Below are 18,413 nucleotides of genomic sequence, written 5' to 3'. Positions count from 1 at the left end.
CTGTGGTTTATTTGGGCTGAATTGTGGGGTTTAACACATTGGAAGTGAGGGGGAAGGTGGCTCTGAAGGAGGCACCCCAGAGGATTCCTGGTACATGTTGTGGGCAGAGCCCTTCTGTGTTTGTGCAACTTCAAGGTTTCAGTTCGCAAGCTGCATCAGTTGACAGAAACTGAAAGGTTTTAAATGCTTTAAGCAGAAATTCTACTGGAAACACTGTGAGACAAGCAGAGGATGAGTGAGAACTCTGGGTCATTGCCCTTGTATTTACTGCATGAACTCCCTGGTGCATGACACGGGGCTTTTGGATCGGAGCGTGCCGGGTGTGTCCGAGGTGTGAGCCAGAGGAGGCAGAAATGGATGAGCCCTGTAGTACAGAATTGGCCAGTGAGATTGCATGAGAAAGAGTAACTGAGTATTCATCTGTTTGGTTTTTCCCCTTTTTAAATAAATTGCATCAGCATTTTGGTCTGATCCAGCTGCATCTTGGGAAGTGCAGAGGGTTTGCAGGACAATTGTTGAAATCTCATGTGCCACAGGGAGAGGTTTGGCATTTCCAGCACCACCTCAGCTGCAGGTGGGATGGGTGAGGAAGGGAAGGGCTCTTGGGTGCAAGCTCACCTTGTGAAATGTGCCATATTCTGATGTTATTGATGGGGAAGGTGGCTGGTCCCTAACACAACCTCAGTCCATACGTTCATCCTTGCATTTTTCTTACCGTGTAGGCAGCATTAAAATGTCTCTTTCAAACCTAAAGATCTCTGGAAACTGAATTCTCTTTGCATTTCTAAGATTGCCCTCTGGATAGGTGGGAGACATTGATTTTTGTGGCAGTATTATTCAGAAAATCAGAAGTTGACCAGACTCTGGTGGTTTCTGGGCTGCTGTTGAGGGTGGGCAGCTCTGGCTGGGCTGCAGCTCTCCATGCTCAGGCAGCTGATGGGTCCTCAGGGCTGTCAGTGGCAGGGAAGGGCAGGCACTGTCCAAATACACAAAGACTCAACCCATTAAAAATATTTGTGTTTTAAATTATAATGGAGGAGGGGAATAATTTAGCAAGTGGGAATGTGGTGGGAGCCAGCCAGGCTGGGTTTTGCTAATGTCTGAATTAGGCTGTTTAAAAAAGTTCTAAATCCGCCAGAAGATCCTGAAAGTTCAGCTCTCCCCAGTTTAAGTTAGTGGTGACAGGATTGGGCCCACTATTACTTTTTTATGTGGTGTTAAAAATTACTTTCCCATATTTCCAAAGCCATTATTGAATCTTTTCAAAGCACGTTGTGGAATCGTTGTGTGCATTACTTGTCCATATGTACACTGGGGTAATAAAATATTTGGGCTTTTCCCTTTTGTTTGGCTTCTGCAAAAGAATGGCAAACTAAAAATCTTTCCCCCTCTCCCCATTTTGATTTTTTTTCCAGGTAGAATGATGGCAGACATGCTCAGCTCAGTTCCATATAACATATTGCTTACTGGAATAACCAATATAGTTCTCTGCCCATTTACTGTAAACTTGTTTTTTTTAAATGTATTTGTGATTTCCTTTGAACCATTTATAAACAGGTTAGAAATACAATTTCATTACTCTATTAATAACCAGGGCTCTTTATATGGGTTCTTTAGGAACCTTTCTGTCTAGTAGGAACAAACTATGATAAACAAACACCTCTAAACTCTTCCTGCTGCACAAATATTCACTGCATTGTTTTGGTATTCCTTAGAGCATTCTGCCTCTGGTCAAAATGTTATAGTCAGGGATTTAACTGGTAATTGTTATTTCCAGGAAGATTTTTGTTTTATTGTTCTTTTAGAGCACAAAAAGAAGTCGTTTTTGCTACAGCATTCATGTTGCATGAAAAAAAAACAAAACAAAAACCCTTTAAATCTTTTTGGACAATTGTGAGAGTTGGGATTTTGGTGCCAGATGCAGAAGGCCGCGAGGTTTGCCTGCTCTGCCTGATCCAGCAGAGCCAGGGCAGTGATTCACTGTCCTGGACTTGGTGACCTCCAGAGGTCCCTAAATTCTTTAATGGTCCTGGAAGGTTCCCTCTGCTGCTCTGGCACTTGGGCTCCTGTCCGAGCAGATTCATCTCACTGCACCTGCAGAAAACTGAGGAAAAAGACCTGAGGATTTGTGCAGTTGGCATTGAAGGGCTGGTAAAAGTTAAAGCTGGTGTAAAAGAGCAGCAGGATTGTGTGATAGGAAAAAAAAGGAGAGGAGATTGGGACAGACCTTTCAGCAGCATCAGCTGTTAGAGCAGCTCAGCTCTGTCACTGTGCTGACCTAAAATGGGTTTGGCTGTGTCAAACCGCACCTGTCCCAGTGCAGGATGTGTGGACACCATCCTTGAGCTGTAATGTTGATAACGAGTATCTTCTCAGTTCTGGCTTTGCCCTTTGAGAGGTTCGGGTGGTTACCTGTGCTTAACTCTGAGTGTTTCCTTGGACAGAAGGATGGGAAGTTCCTGAGTAGTGCTGGAACATCTGAGTGCCTTGTGACAGCACTGCAGAGAAGGATGGTGTCACTCAAGAAATGATCCCCCAGAGCTGATGGAGTTCAGCAGCAATGAATGTTTTCTTATTGCTTTCTTCCCTCTAAATGTAAAATTCAGGCACCAGCTTCTCAGCTGTGATAACCTTTCCATGAACTGTCCTGGCTCTTAGGCTTTCACCTGTTAAAATAAATGACATTTATTAAAAAACCCCAGTCACAATAACACCAAACCCGTATTTTTTTAGGGTATAAATCTACCACTTCAATTGCAGGAGCCTGTCAGTGAATTTCTGACACCAAGTTATGTTATTTAATGAGTGCTATTAGGTAGTTCTGTCACTTAATAGGATTGAGGGTTGGAAATGCCATGTAATATCACTTCACTGGAGAAAAAATCAACAAACAGCCCTCACTTAAAACCTTGTGTTGCCTTTGAAGTTGGTCAGAGCTGCTGTCACTTCAGAGGGAACCCGCAGGGCTGTTTTCACTCCCATTTTAGGGGAGGCAACAGTTATTCTTGGCAATTTACAGTAGGGGCACTCAGAAAAATCTCCCACCATCTGACTGGGAGTGAGGAAACAGAATGGTTATAGCAAAAAAGGGCCTTTGCAGGCTCCTGTCCATAATTATCATCTCCTTCAAGGAAATGGGAATATGGGCTCTGCCCAGGAAAAGTGCTAATGGCCATTATTGTCATGGCTTGTCATTTGCACTCAGGTGCCACCTAAAATCCCTGGGTGAGGTCTGGGCTGCCTTATGTCCCAGGGAATTAGTGGGAGCTGGTTTTATCCTGACAGCTTGGTGGTCATGGAGTCACCTGTGTCCCCCGTGTCCCTCTGGTTGCCCTCTGAGCTCAGGCTGCATCTTTATGGGAAGAAGGTGTCCAAGAAAGTGCCAACAGCCAGGAGAAAGCAAGATGGAGACTTGGCAGCTGAAATTTTGATTCAGGTATTACTTTGCACACCAGGGCAACTTAAATCCATCAGATTTTTATCTCCTGATGTTTTCCCCTGTAAGGAAAAAAGGCTTTTTTCTCCAGAGAGGATTTCCCCAGCTCATTGAGAGAACAGACACCAACTACAGGTACTACTGAGGAGAGCAGAGGGAGGAAATGTCCTCCCCTTGGAGCCTGGGGCTGAGTGTGGTTGGTGGCACTGCTTTCATCCAGAAAGTCAAATTCTCCCTTTGGTCCTGGTGTCCAAAGTGTAGCAAAGGAACTAAAATCCCTCTGCAGCAGCTGAGCAACTTAAGTGGGTTAAAATCAGAAAGATTCGATTCCCTGGGAAGGTTTAATGGGAAAAGGTGTTTTGCCTTTCCTATTAGTTTCATTTTGGAGTCCCTGTGAGGGTGCTGGGGTTAAACATGCTGTCAGTACCTTCATGAGGAGTCCCACATGCCTTCAGATCTTTCCTTAACGGGGCTTCCTGTCTTTGCAGGCTGTGAGCTGGTGACTGGTGCAGAGGATGACTCTGTGTTCCTTAAATTCTGAATTTCCCAAGGCTACAGCCCTGTGTTCACACACAGGATGCAATCTGTACCTTCTGGAGCCTGTGTGCAATAGCAAATAAAATCCCAAACCATTTGGAATAAGGGGAGCCACAACATTATATCCAAACCAGTTGTACTGGTACTGGTCCTGGTTTGCTTCTGTAGATCTACCAGACTAGGGGGTGAAATGAAAAATGCTGGCTAAACGGTGAAATATGTGTAATAAAATAACAATTAAGAACATCAAAACTTTTTAAAGGCATGGCTGTGGAAGGGCCCTGTGCGTGTACCTGGAGACCAGGAACATTCCAGCAGTGAAATACAGCTGCCCTGACATCCCTGACACAAGTCTCTCTCACCTCAGGGCAGTCAGGATTCCATCACAAATCCCACTGAGCCCCTTTCAGCCTCCACAGGCTCCGTGCAGTGGAAGTGAAAAGGTCCTGTACAATGGATCCAGTGTTTCCAGAGGGAGCTGGAAGCTGGAAGTTGATGTTCTTCAGTCCTAAGCTGTACTTCAGGGGTTGAGATACACTCAACTTCTTCCTGTAACAAATCAGATTTGTCATTACTTGAAAAAGTGCTGATAGAGACCTAGGGAGAAGTTAAACCCTCTACAAAACGTCATGAAATAATACCAATGGCAATGTTTAAAAAGTGAATTAGGCTGCAATATCCTCATTTCTTCCCTTATTTCAACTGTTTCCCTGTGTGTGGCAGGTTTTGGCAAGAAACCTGGATCTGGGAATTGAGGCTCTCTCAAAGACAGGACTTTTTACATTTCATTTTAGATGCTTCAGTTCTGCAGAACTATTCAGATTTCTGTGGGGCTGTTAATTAGTAGGTGTCCAGTTCAAAGTGGTTTCAGGTGGGATTTGTGATTGAGGAGAGAGTGGGTTAGGCAAAAAATGGATTTGTCAGCATTAAGTTTGTGTTCTGTTGCAGCTGAAGACAGGCTGCATAAAACTTGTCCTGTGGGTCAAAATAATGTGTGTGTGGAGAGAGGGAAGTGGAATTCCAGGGTTTGAATCCTCGGCATAAAGAAGGTTTATTAAGTGCAGATCTTTTTTTGGACCTTAACACTGGGATCTAAATAGAAAGTGCCCAGCTAAGCTCAGTGAAGTCCTGCTGGGATAGGTCATTTTTGGAATAATCCAAACATGACTTGGGCCAGCTCTTTCTGTTCAGGAAGCTGCCCAGCTCTCTGGTTTAAACCAGACCCATTTTTTTAGGGATTCTCTGTGTAAAGAATTGCCACGTGCAACCTCGGCATGAAATCATTGCACAGATAGCTCCACTGTAGGGATATCCAGATTGAGCATACATCTATTCCCTCTGATTAATTTATTTTTGCATTCATGGACCCCTGAAATCTTGAGGGCAAACAGTTTCCCATGGGGAGATGTTTATGCAAAGAGTGGGATGGGAAATGAGTGAAGGGTGATGTTTGTGTTGCCTCAGGGGCAGCTGCTCAGCTGGACTGACAGGGTTAACGCTCATCACATCGCCCCAGAGCCAGCACAAGCCTTCTGCCTCCTTAGACATTGGCCATTAATATTTTGACACATATTTTGGTTCTTTCATCTCAGAAAGCAGTTACTGTGTCCAGTAAATCAAAACCACGACCGTGCGAGGCCTCACCCTGATGGGACCACCTTGCTAAAACCACACTTAATGTGATTCTAATTATGAAACATGTGTTGATGAGGAGCTGAGATTTCAGTGTCCTTTGTGAAATGTCATCCTTGTGCCTCAGAGACTCTGAACACGTGTCCAGAGTGGGGTGTGAGGGAATCCCCTCCTGTTGGGAGAGGCACGAGGGGGAGCTGGCCAGCAGCAAGTGGCAGTGTCACTGAACTGTGCCTGTGTCTGAGTGCTGCCAAGGCTTTGTTCCCTGCTTCATCCTGAGAAAACATTCATGAGGTTTAAATAGGACTTCTAAAATGCAGCATGAGCTGATACAGCACAGTGGGCCAATGGGAATCTGAGAGAAAGGAATACAGGAGTATTCTGTAAAACACTCCAAAACGTCAACAATCATCTTCTTTTGAATCCCCAAATTTCTTACAGGAATCCATTTGTCTTTTGGAATATTCTCTTTCTTAAAAAGATGTGTTGCGTTGGAAAAATGCCCAGAGTGCAGTTTGTGGTGGTGTGTCCAGAAGATGTTCCCAAAAGCAAGCGAGGCTGCTGTTAGGTGTCACTTCATCCTGAAATAATTATCTGCTGTTGGCACAACAGAAATCCCATCCCACTCTCCTCATCTTCCAGGTGTTTGTTGCTGCTGCCTCCCTTGCTCCAGCATCAGGGCCAAAACCTGGACCAGAAAACAGATCCACCTAAGACGTAGCCAAATTATAAATAATTCAAATAAGCCCCCAGGTTGGCTTTAGGCCAGGCTGGAGTGCCTCTGCAACTTGCAGCAGGACAGAACCTTTAAAATTTGCCCAAAAAGCTCCAGGTGGGAGCCATGCTAAGGAATGGGAGGAAATTTCCCCGGTGGGAAATGCTAAGGAATCTCCAGGTGGGAGGCATGCTAAGGAATGAATCACTGGAAATTTGACGTCTTTCCCAAAGGAGCTGCTCCCTGCACTGGTCCCCTGGCCAAGGTGAGTGGCCACAGCCACCAGAGTGGCTCCTGCACGTGGGAGCTGCCCTGCTTTGGCATTTTTTCCATGGGCTCAGGCTGGGAGAGGCAGGTTCCTTCACATTCTCCTGGATGTGCATGAGAACAGCCTCCAGGAAGAGCTGGAGACTCCGGAGCCCTCACGTGGAGCAGCTCTGGTGTGGGAGCCCCGAGCGGCTGCTCCCGAGGCTCTGGCTCCTGTCCCAGCTCTTGGGAGTTTCAGTTCTTGGGATGCTCCTGTGCAGAGGCTGGAGGTGATTTATGGCTCCTGTGTTGGGAAACAGCACTTGTGTAACTGGGTTTTCCTAGATAACCAGGAAATTTTGGAGTCTTCTGGGACTCCTGGGTGAAAGACTTTAGATATTTATTTATTTTTACCATTTGAAGCAATGCTCCTCCTACTTGTATCCTAAATAGGAAATATTTCTGTTTCTGAAGATTTTTTTCCATATATTCTGTGCAAAAGAAACACAAGGGTGAATTTGATCCTCCATCTCCTCCCAGACATCCCTGGCCATCAGTACATCCATATTAATGGACTGGTTTGGATTTTAGCAGATACATGACTGATTTTTTCAGTTCTGTTATAAGAGGGAGGTTCTGGCTACTCCAAATCCAGCTGCTGACGTGGGGTAGGGATGGCCGGTAGTGAGACCCCGAGCAGAGCAGAGCTTTTCCTAAGCCCAGAGCCATTAGGCTGAGCCTGCTGGGTCCCTTCCAGCCAGCCTGCGTGATATTTCCTCTGGAGTTTCAATTGGATTAGATATTCATCTTCTCTTCCTGTCCCAAACTGTTGTTTAGTGCTGATGTGTCCTCTTAAGCCACTGCCAAGTTCCAGCACAGTGGTGGTGAAGCCAGTCCTAGTCTGTGCTGGGGTTTTTAAACTTTGGGAGAAGTTTAACCCTTCGTATCCGTTGAAATCAGGGGGATGTTTGCACCTAAATCTCTTAATGGCTTTGGGAATTCCAGCACTGCAGCCACTGAAAGGCCAAGCTCAAGCCCAAGGCAGCCCCAGACCCTCTTCCCTCTGCAAGGTGCAGATTATTTAGAATCTCTTTGGGAATGTCTGCAATAATAAGGGTTAGTTTTCCTCTGGCAATTTAATTGGCAAAAATGCTTCATAAATGGCTATTGTTTTCCAAAAGGAGCAGATTCCTTGTGCTGTTGGGTTTTTAAATCCTCGGAGATACAATATATACATACACCACACTTGGTTATCCACATAGACTTTGTTTATTTGTGTTTGCCTGCTTAGTGCAAACTCATTACTCTCCAGGAAAGTCCTTTGTTGACACAAAAAGGCACTGGGGAAATACAATTTTTTTTTTTACAATAAAGCCTTGTATTCATATAAAATGTTTCTCATTGGTAAAACAAAATAAAGAACCCAGAAGCACTGGCATGCAGAAGTTCACAGCTTTTAATACAGTACATGTGTCATAGCACAGTGTGGCCACCTAATGAGGGGCCTAATACATTTAAAAAGTCTAATAACAGGACAGCTCAATGACTTTGAAAAACCTTAAAAACTCATTGTCTGAGAGCATGAGGATGAATAACTAATAAGCTGAAATGTATTTACCTTCAGAACAATATGTTTTGTTCCTCTAAGTGCAAGCCTTTGATCCATTGAAAGGGCTCTGCTCATTTCTAAGGCAGGGAGTCAAACTGGAATTCAAACTTTAAACTTGGTTAAGGAACTGTATGTACAAGAGCATTTTGCAATTAAAAAAAGGCTGAAAATGCAGTAACCTGCTGCATTCTTTGGGAAATGTACCCCTAAGAGGAGTTCAGATCCTGGGAGCTAACACACACAATTTTCAGCGTGCATTGCAGATCCCAGAATGGTTCGAGTTGGAAGAGACCTTAAAGCTCCTCTCACTGCACCCCTGCCGTGGGCAGGGACACCTTCCACCAAGCCAGGTTCCAGCCAGGGATGGGGAGGCCACAGTGAGGCGTCCCCGCTCATCAGGAGTGCTGGGGAGGATGTCAGGAGGATGCCCAGGGTCACAGCCCCTGGCTGAGGCCGTGCCCTGGCGCAGGGCACTGTGCTGGGGATCCCTGTGCAGCACAGTGCGCACACTGTTCCGCAGCTCCGTGTGCTACTGGCTGCCACATTTACAGAGAAGCAACACCCTGCGTGCCAGAATGACATAAACCCCGCTGCTTTCCTACAGACTAAACCTCACGCTGGGGAGGTGTGATTACCTCATGCTCACCTCTGCACCTGGGGAGCACGGGAGGCCAGCAGAGAGCCAGAGCCAGCAGAGCTGCTGCTCCTGGCGGCTTCGGGGTGTGCAGGGCAGAGTTCAGGGCGGGGGCACCGCGGCGCTTCCAGCTCTGCTCTGGGTTTGGGCAGGTCAGGCTGCCCAGCACTGCCCAGAGCCAGCTCTGCCTGCCCCAAGGTGCCAGGCTGTGCTGGGCAAAGGGAGAGTCCCCGCTGTGTGCCCGTGTCTGCGGGGCAGACCTCGTGGTCCAGCAGTGTGACTTTGTTGTGTGCTGCCATGGGGTGTTGGTTTCCCCAGCTTTTACAGAGATGGTGTCAGAGCTCGCCCCTAGATTGGGGTGACCCTGAAAAGTCTCTCCTCCAACCCGTGCCTTCAAAGAAAGACTCAGTAGTCTTCAGTCGTCCAGTCTCAAGGTAGTTTATTGTGTGTTATCTAAAAGATCTCTCCCTGAACTGCTGGTGCCATCTTTTATATCATACATTACGTGTTAAATGTTTATGGTTTTTCCCCAGTGCCCATCACCTGTATTGAACAATGACTTTCTACTCTAAACCAATCTGTGAGTGCCAACATCACCAAGAACATGGAGGTTAGGAAGAAGAAAGAGGACAGGGCCCACCCAAATCCCTCCCTCTTAGAACCTCTGACCCCCATGTACAAAACTCAGACCCCTCTGTACAAGGCCTAAACCCCCCTGTACAGCACTCAAAAGTTCTTCCTTTCATTTTGTGACTACTTCTACTATAATATCTAAATTTTGTGATTTCTTGTTCTTCCTGCAAGGTTGGTAAATTGTTCCATGGGTCAGGTTCAAAGCCACAGGGGTCTGTGGCTGCATGCCAGGGTCTGAAATGCTTCTGACCTGGGCCTGGAACATCCAAGAGTGTCCAAGGGACATTCTGGGTTCCAACAAGATGGGGGTAACTGAGAGGTGTTTGAAAATATTTTATTCTATCAGCAGTCTCAATGAAGGATGAGACAGATGTAAAACTTATCACTATTCCATCAAAAGCCAACATATTTCTTGGTCATGATACTTTATATATGTTTTTCAGCCTGTTGGCTTTTGCCACACAATGCTGCTATTACTTCTAACACTAATCACAGAAAAAAAGCTGTGTGAGCTTTCTGTCAAGTTCTGAGAATTCTTTACAAATCCATTTCTCACAGTGGGGGTGCCCAAGCTCTGTCACCTGCCCATGCAGAGTCCTGGTCACAGCAGGGACAAAACAGGAGCTTTTCTGTAGGGAAGGGCAGCAGGTGCTCAGAGACAATAACAATCAGATCAGGCCAGCTTTGTTAATGACAAGAAGGGCCTTTTTGGCCCAAGCAGGGTTTTCACAGTCATTTTTTGTTTGTTTTAAAATTGGTTGATTTTAAATCAGAATAATCTTTCAAGAAAAACGAGAATGCATGTACTAAGCAATGAAAGGCAAAGCCATGACTGTTCTCCCTATGGAACAGAAAGCTGACCTTGATAAGGACCCCTCTGCATTCTTATCTGCTCCAATTTTGCAAGGTATTTTGAGCTGAGTGATGTCAGAGGCAGCAGGAAACCAGGTCAGGCTATGGAACTTGCTGAATTTAGTGGAAGTGCTGCAGGGTCTTCTCTAAAAGCAGCAAAACCCTGAGTGTCTCCCCAGAGCCCTAAATCCAGGTGGATTTCTGGTGTCTCCAGAGCCCTGCAGCTTTCCCAGCCATTCCAGAGGAGACTGGAGGATGCCCAGTCCCTTAACTCTCATGGCACCTGCTCCCTGATGCTGTCTGGGAGCTGGTTTTCCAAGGAAAAATTGCTTTGTTTCTGTGTGTCTACAGACAGACACAGCTGAAGCTGTTCACCCTAAGGAATTTAACACTCCCCACCTTCTGTGATGCAGAGAAGCTGCCCTGACAAGGGAGATGCCATGAATATTTTGGCTTTGACAAGCTCTCACACCTTGCTAAACATCCCCGGATCCACACAGGACTGAGGCACCACCGTGACTCGACCACAGGCTGTGTCACAAACCAAACTCATCCAGGTTTCCCCTGTTCCCGTGTTCCCAAACTACTGGGTTTATTTTCACCCATCTGCCTTCTTGGTTGGTGCTCCTCAAGAGTTTTGGGGCTCCCTCCTCCTCTCTGTTCTTTTCCACTGTTCCTCAAGTCTTGCCTACCCTGCAAGCCAGAATATTTTTACATAATTGACTTAATTAGCCCAATCAAAGGAGCGATGGCGCAATGAACTGAATATTCAAGCTTTCTTCTAGAGGAATGAACTGTAGATGTTCACTGGGGTTACAGCTATCCTTTAATCCCCTGCCAAGCACTTGACTTGGTTTGTATCGTGACTTGATAAAGAAATGACATCATTAATGCAATAATAACAAATCATTTCTATGTAAATCAGGGGACCTTCTACCTGGATCATTTTAATGATTGCCCTCCAGCTCACTTTTTCTTTCAAACAGCATCTTTGCATCCAGTAATAACTATTTGTTAATTTAATTCAGATTATCTTGGACTTGATGAAGGAAGCAAGCAGGGCAGAACCCTTCACAAGCTTCAGAATCCACAGAAATCAGGTGTTATATTGCCTTTTTTCAGGTTCTTGCAGTTTTGAGTCAAGTTTTAATTTTGAGGTTTTTCCCTGAGTTTTTGAGATTTGGAATCCAAAGTATTCCTTTATCATTGTTACCATTCTGCAATACCCAGATTATTTTATGCTTTCTATAGGAAAGCAATGTTTCTTACAGTTCAGGTTGTCTCTTCAGAAAAATATGAGGTTTGTGATGTGATCTGAAGTCAGGTGAAATTTGTCTTGATGGAGAACATTCACTGGGGGGAGCTTCCTGTCAACTGGGACTGGAACTGAACCTTCCAACCTCTTTTCCTGCCTCTGCCTCTAAGTCACTGTCTGGATCTTGTAATTTAATTAACTTTTTAGCTTTTGTCTGCAAAACAGGAATGATTATTTTATCCTCACAAAGGAGTGTTAAGAAACTTAATTAAACTCTGCCTTTAAAGTGCATCCCTTCATACACTACAAAAGATCAGTGAGCTAACATATATCACATGCATTACATATAAATAGCTTTATTCCAAGAGCATTAAGGGAATGTGTACTTTGGAAAATGCCTTTGTGTGCATCTCCACTCGTGGCAGGATTTTATGTCAACCCACTTCTTTGAGTCAGAAAGTTAAACGTAGTAATTAATTCCTTTTTGTGCCTGAAAGACAAAGCTCCACAATTAGCAATGTGCAGGTGATAATTAACTCTGTTCAGTGACAGTCTGAGCTACCTGGTCGTGGCTGATATTGTAGGGATGGGCAGTGAGAAGCTGAAATTGTTTTTTTTAAAGATGATTTAGTCCTGTAGGAATGCAGTCATCCGAAAAGTACCTATGATAGATGGGGAAAAAATGCTTCATTCTTCCATAACGAGGTCTCTGCAGTGGTTCCCTATGATCCACATAACACATGTCAAAAACTGAGTTGACGTGGCTCGAGGCTTGGCAGGTTTCAGTGCCAAAGCCATGCAGTGCTCTGAGGAGCTGGCAAGGTGCTGGGGCTGAGGCAGCCCACACTTAGGTGATAATTTATGGCTACCTGTAACCTCCTCGAAATAGAAACCATTCATACTCTCTCCAGGGAAGGGAGAAGTGACCAGACAACGCGAGTTCAGCCAAACCAAGAGTCCATATAACTTTACAGAAGACAAACTCTCTCTGGTACTGACATTAACAATGCTGTGGGCTCTCAGAAAGGGTTCGCCCGTAGGTTTTATTTATTTTAGTATTGTTTGCTTGTGTAATTTCAGAAACTGGCAGTTTATAAGAGTTGAAGTTGAGTTTTAACTCTTGGACTTTGATTCTGTTTATTTAAAGCATGAAAAGGCCTCAAGAGCAGCCCAAGCCAGTGCAGGGCCTTGCAGTGGGGTCCGTGACCTGCTGATAATCCCAAACGTGTGTGATCCTGACACCGTCAGTCCCTGATGCTGTCAGAGTCTGTCCCAGAGCTGCAGGATTCCTGCAGACTCTCTCCTGGCCCCACCCTGTGGTTTGGCATGGCTCTGCCCTTCCCTGGAGAGCTCCTGCCCTGCTCTGGGAGCTTTGGGGGTGCTGGCAGGGCAGGCAGGGACCGCATCCCCCAGGGGCTGGGGTGCTGCTCCCTCTCCTCAGCACGGGGCTGGGGACCCTGGGGACAGCTTGTGCTTTGGGAAGAAATCAAAGAGCAAGGGTTCATCTAAGTCCTTGTGCTCCTGGGACTGTGCCACCTTCCAGGTGTGGAGTCTTCCAGGAAGAGTCTGAGCCTTTCTGGGAGATCAGATGAGCTCAGGCTGTTGGAAAGGAAGAAGGGAGAGTTCTTCCTCCATTCACAGCTCCTCAGTCCCCGCATTCCATTTATGATTCCCACAGCTGGTGCTGTAAAGGATTGGGATGTTATCCCTGCCCTTGGTCACACACTGGGGTTAACAGATCCAGATTGAGAATCTCAGTTTAGATCTGCCTTTTCCTCCATCCTGATTTATTCATGTGCTGAGATCAAGGACTGCACATCAAATTCCCTTAATTCTGTGGGTGCTGATGTTAATTTTGGTCTGAGTTATTCTCTGCTCTGCTGTTTGTCTCTATGTGCTGTTTATCTTTGCACATCTGCATATTTATACATTATTATTTATGAAAGTTCTTCCTCATCCTCCTGAAGACGGTGAAATACTGGAAGGGGACAGGGACTGTTTATTCCTTATACAAAGTAATGCAATACAGCTTTTAGATATCCCTGAAACTCAGATCATTAATTCCACTGTGTTTAACCAGTGAGGAAAACTTTATTGTTTAACAGTTCTTTGTGGTTTATGAACTTCTCTTTTGTGGACCAGCAGGTTCAAGTCTTCTCTCCCTCTTTTTTCTTTTTTCTTTTTTTTGAGTTTTCTTTTTTGGTAACTGTTAAGCAATTCCACCTGGAGATGTGAAAACTTCACAGGCTGTAAAGCTTATATCCTGCAAATCTCCCTATCCAATATTAAAACATCTAAAGGAGGGGAGGCACCGCTGAAATATTTTGAGCTATGTTTAGGAATGAACACAGGGATTGGATTTATTCAACAAAATAGCCTTTGTGGTTTTAGGAACAGCCCAGTGAATGAGTCTGGTTGCAGTGGAAGTATGGAAAATATCTTTTACCAGGTAGTGGGATGAAAGAACTTCTTTAAAACTGGGTAGAGTTGAAGCCAAATGGAAAAGATCTTAAAAGCAGAAGGGACAGTGGCCAGAACTGCCATTGCCTTGTGTAAATCCTGGAAGTCCTTCTCTCCCACTGATGACCTTTGAAAAGATGCTTTTCCTTGCAGAGGGGAAACATCTGTTTCTCGTGTAAGTTAATACTTAACCTAAGATACACAGCAGAAATATCTTATCAAAAATAGGATGGAGGCAAAGACTGCAGGGATTGCTTTATCCATGTGGAATCAAGGTGGTGCTTTCACTTCAAGGAGAAGAATGATGATTTTAGGTCCAAAACTATCTTATAATAAACATGGGATGGTTTGTGTGTATATGTGTGCCTGTATATGTAATTAGTAAAGCTTCTCATAGGTTATGTTTTTGAAAACACTGACCTTTGTGTTGTTACTCTTATCCTCAGATTTATTTGATATGCTTGGGAGGGTCTCTGAGTTACACTGAGTGCCACTTGTTTCTTGCTAACCTGCAGGAAAATATTCCAGTTCCACTCCAAACCCTCCTGCACTGCCCCTGCCACCACACACCAGTGCATGCAGTGCTCCTGGGCTTCTCTTTGGAGACAAAGAGGGAATGCCAAAGCAGATGGCACTGAAGGCATCTAGAGTAAATCCACACAGCAGGTTTATAGATGTGCTTGCTGAGCAAGGAAAACCTATGTCTGGTGTCACAGGACTGCAAAAGAGCACGTGAGTGCACAGTTGTGTCTCTGCTGAAGTGTAGGCTGCAGTATGTGGAGTTTTGTGGATCTTTATGCCTTAAAGGAAAACCTTAGAACTTGTTTTCTTTCGTGTTGCCATAACACTTTGTATCTTAGCAATAAAATTTGGGTAAATTTACTGTTATCACAAGAAATTTGTGCTCCAGAGATTTACTGTTCCACTCCCACAGTGCCTTTAAACCCCATGTCAGGAGTAGGACAGCAATTCCTGGCCTGTGTTAGGACCAATTTACCTCATTTCCTCTGCTTCAGCAAAGTGAGATTGAAGAGGTTAGAAAAATAACAAACATGAAACGAGGAGGAAAGCGATTGCCAGTCTGTGTGAGTGACTCTGCCCAAGTCACCCTGCAGGAGAAGCCCAAAGGTGCTGAGGGGAAATCATTCTGCTCTGGTACTCCTAAGGAGGGCCCTGCTGGAACCCAGCTCGTCCCCGTTGTCACATCTCATCTGGGTGTCTTTAACATGCAATAAAATATTGCTGTGTTGAGGACCAAAAAAACAGAGTGGAAAATGCACTCATCTGCGTCCCTCACTTGTGCCAAAGAATTTTTCATTCCCACCTCAGCTCTAATTTGAAATGTGTTAAATAAAAAACTCCAGGAGAGTATCCAGAATAGATAGGCATGTTTGGGTCAGCCTACAACTTGGCATTGCCATGGGCCTCATCTCTAATTACTAAAGAAATAGTGAGTTAGTGAGTTAAAATACCCAGTGACTGCGATCTAAATCATTTCCACTCTGGATACCGGCCTGAAATAAAAAGGGCTTTTCATTAGCGTGGCACAGATTTAGTGTGGTGGGACACAGTTTGTGCTTCGCAGGAAGCACGGTCAATGGGCCGTTAAGTTCTGAAACAGGAGGCAAGGCATCCTCTAATGCTGCTGACAATAAATATTGGGGAATGGCTTAATATGGATTCATGGCAGCCACGCCACAGCCACTCAAGGAAACTCAGATTTGTGATCCCTGAACGCGCACGCACGGCCTCCACATAATGGAGGGATCGTTTGCAGGTCCCGAGGGAAATCTTTCCTTTCAGCCCTGGAAGATGAGAAACCCACTGGGAACTCTAACCCGGGGTAGGATTGAGTGGCAATTACTTGTGTTGGGGGATTTGCTTTTCCCCCGTGGAAAATTAAAATGTTCCAATTAGAAAACAGTCGCTGAATTTTGGCGGTTTTCTGTTTAAAAACAAGCAAACAAAGCTTCGGAGGAAGATTTGCACCTTGTGGGTGTGCAGAGAAGGCTCCAAAGCTGGGGAGAGCAGCACTGGGACCCCTGGAAAGAGGGAGGATGGGAAGAGTTTCTGGGCTGTCATTTGGTCTGACCCCACATGTGAGCGTTTCGTGCTTGTCTGTGAGCTCAGGGCTGCAGGAGCTCTGCAGCCTCAGCTGTGTCCATGCTGGGAAGGGAAGCCACCCCACATGGGAGAGAACTGCTCATTTAATTAGCTGTGTGTTTGCAGGATATTAATCCTTCCTCTTTATCCTCCACGTGGGCAAGGCCATCCTTGCAGCTAAACTCCAGTCTGGACATCCATTTCTCATGTGTTTGCATGGTTTTCACCAGTTTTTCACCTGAATGCTTCACTAAGATGACTGGCTTCTTCCAGTGTTTCCAATCAAGAGAAATGGGCTTTTACCATCATTTAGAGGTAGCTCAGGATTGTTTCGTAGAATAAATACATATAAAAATAAACCAAGCAAGTAACGGTGCCTAGTCTGAAACAGCTGGAATCCAAATTTTTGGAATGTGTGTCATCAAACACTTTAATGCAGTGCTTAACTTTATATTCCTTTCCAGAACAATTGGGGTTTAAATGACTGCGAGCAATTCAGCTAGAAACAGACACTTGCTTGGAAGATCACAACCCAAATGTTGAAAGTAATCAAAGAATAATTAGTAGGAAATAGTATTTTACAAGCCAAGCAATGCTAGTAGCAGGCTCTGGGGATGGCTACAAGTGAATGCTACAATTTCTCTGACTTGGAGGAACTAAAAACATTGTTTGATGGGCAGTTCATCCAGCCTGCACCTTGAAGAAGTCACAGGGTGTGTCCAAGGCTGCACCCTCACCGAGCCCATCCCTCTCAGCCCATGGTCAGAGTGGCAGTGCTGGATCAGCTCTGGGATGTCCAGATGTCCCCCCAGCTCTGGTGCCCCTCACTCTGTGAGCAGCACTGCAAGGGGAGCAGGAAAAGCTTGAGATAAACACATCTCTATAGGCAGAGACACATATGGGGCATGTGGATCAATATATGGGCATAAAAAGCAAAAAGAAAGCTACAGCTCGATCACTGCAGGATTATTTCTCTCAAAGAAATTATTTAATTCTCAAAGAATGCAGAAGTGTGACTCTTAAATGACATTAAAGTCTGGTTTTCTTCAGGCCTGGCTTGGCCTGGCAGCTGTCCCTGCTGCATCCCAGGGGAGGGATGTTCTCACTGAGCATGTTTGGGAGAGGTGGCCAGAGCCACTGCTGGATCCTGAAACTTAGGGGTTGCTTAAAAACCCTCTTAAGTGGCTGAAATTCTCAGAGAAACTTAAGTCACATGGGCAAAGAGAGTCCTGGATCCAGGGTGGGCTCAGCTGTGGCCCAGTGGGCTCACAGAACCTTTGGGAATAGCCCAGGCAGGAGCTTGGGTCCAGCTCGGGCTGTGCCTCCCTCCAGCCTGAGAGCTCCTCCAGCATTCCAGAAGCTTCTGTGCCTGGAGCAGATGGAGGCAGCAAATAGCTCTTATCTGGACCTGGCTCTGAGATGCCCTGGCTTGGGGGAGGTTGGCCCACCTGATTTGGGGACGTTTGCTGCTCCAGTCCCTGCCTCAGGCATTTGGGGCTCGGGGCTGCTCCCTCTCCAGGGCAGCACAGGGGCTTGGGGCCAATGTTTGCCAGGTGCTGGCAGAACAAAAGGTACCTCAGAAATCCACTTCTTCAGTATTGAAAGAATTCTTCTATGGGGCTGGAGAAACACCGTGGCTGCCTCAGCAGAGCCCTGGCAGGAGCTGGCATTTCTAGCCAAGAAGAAGAGCTGAAGGCAGAGGGGCAGGGTGCCTGCTGTGCCAACCAGTGAGGGAAATGAGGATACAACAAAGCCCCACCTGCCTCCAAACCATTGAAAAGTGCTCCAAACACATTGAAAAGTGTCACCGTAGGTGACAAAGAGCAGCTGTTGGAATTGTGCAGCTCTTGCTGCCACAGCTCCACCCGGCCTGCAGCAGTGGTGGCTCCCGGTACCTTGTCTGTAGCCCCTGCCTTCTTCAGAGTATGGCAAGGTGGTTTTTATGGATGTGAGCTCCTCAGATTGTGCCACACTGATGAAAGCATTTGGAAATGGAGCTGTAATGCATGAGCTGTGCAGCTGTTCTAACAAAGTCTCCTGGACTTTGCCCATTTTGAAAAGTTTTTATTCAGAAAAACAGCGATGCTAATGGGAATTAAAAATCTGAAGGCAGGAGAATTTGTCTAAGTAAGGGCTGAGCTGGAGGGAAGAGCCAAAATTTGCAAGGAAACATTTTGCTTGGCTCCAGGAGAATGTAATGGCATCATGTGGGGATGTGGCACCTGGAATCCTGTCCTAGAGAAAAACACAGGACACTGGCTCTCCCAGGCAAGGCACAACACAGCCCACAGAGTGTGGGAG

At 45.7% G+C, this 18,413-nt stretch overlaps 1 long non-coding RNA gene across 2 annotated transcripts in view; it reads left to right on the top strand.

Annotated features, from left to right (window-relative positions):
- The window catches only part of LOC137481665 (uncharacterized), a 158,958-nt gene that overhangs the window by 45,988 nt on the left and 94,557 nt on the right, over positions 1 to 18,413 (top strand). The window lies entirely within an intron of this gene.

This window comes from Anomalospiza imberbis, chromosome 13 (assembly GCF_031753505.1).
Source record: "Anomalospiza imberbis isolate Cuckoo-Finch-1a 21T00152 chromosome 13, ASM3175350v1, whole genome shotgun sequence".
NCBI classification, from domain to species: domain Eukaryota; kingdom Metazoa; phylum Chordata; class Aves; order Passeriformes; family Viduidae; genus Anomalospiza; species Anomalospiza imberbis.
Note: the sequence above shows the minus strand (reverse complement) of the source record. Positions and strands in the feature narration are given on the sequence as shown.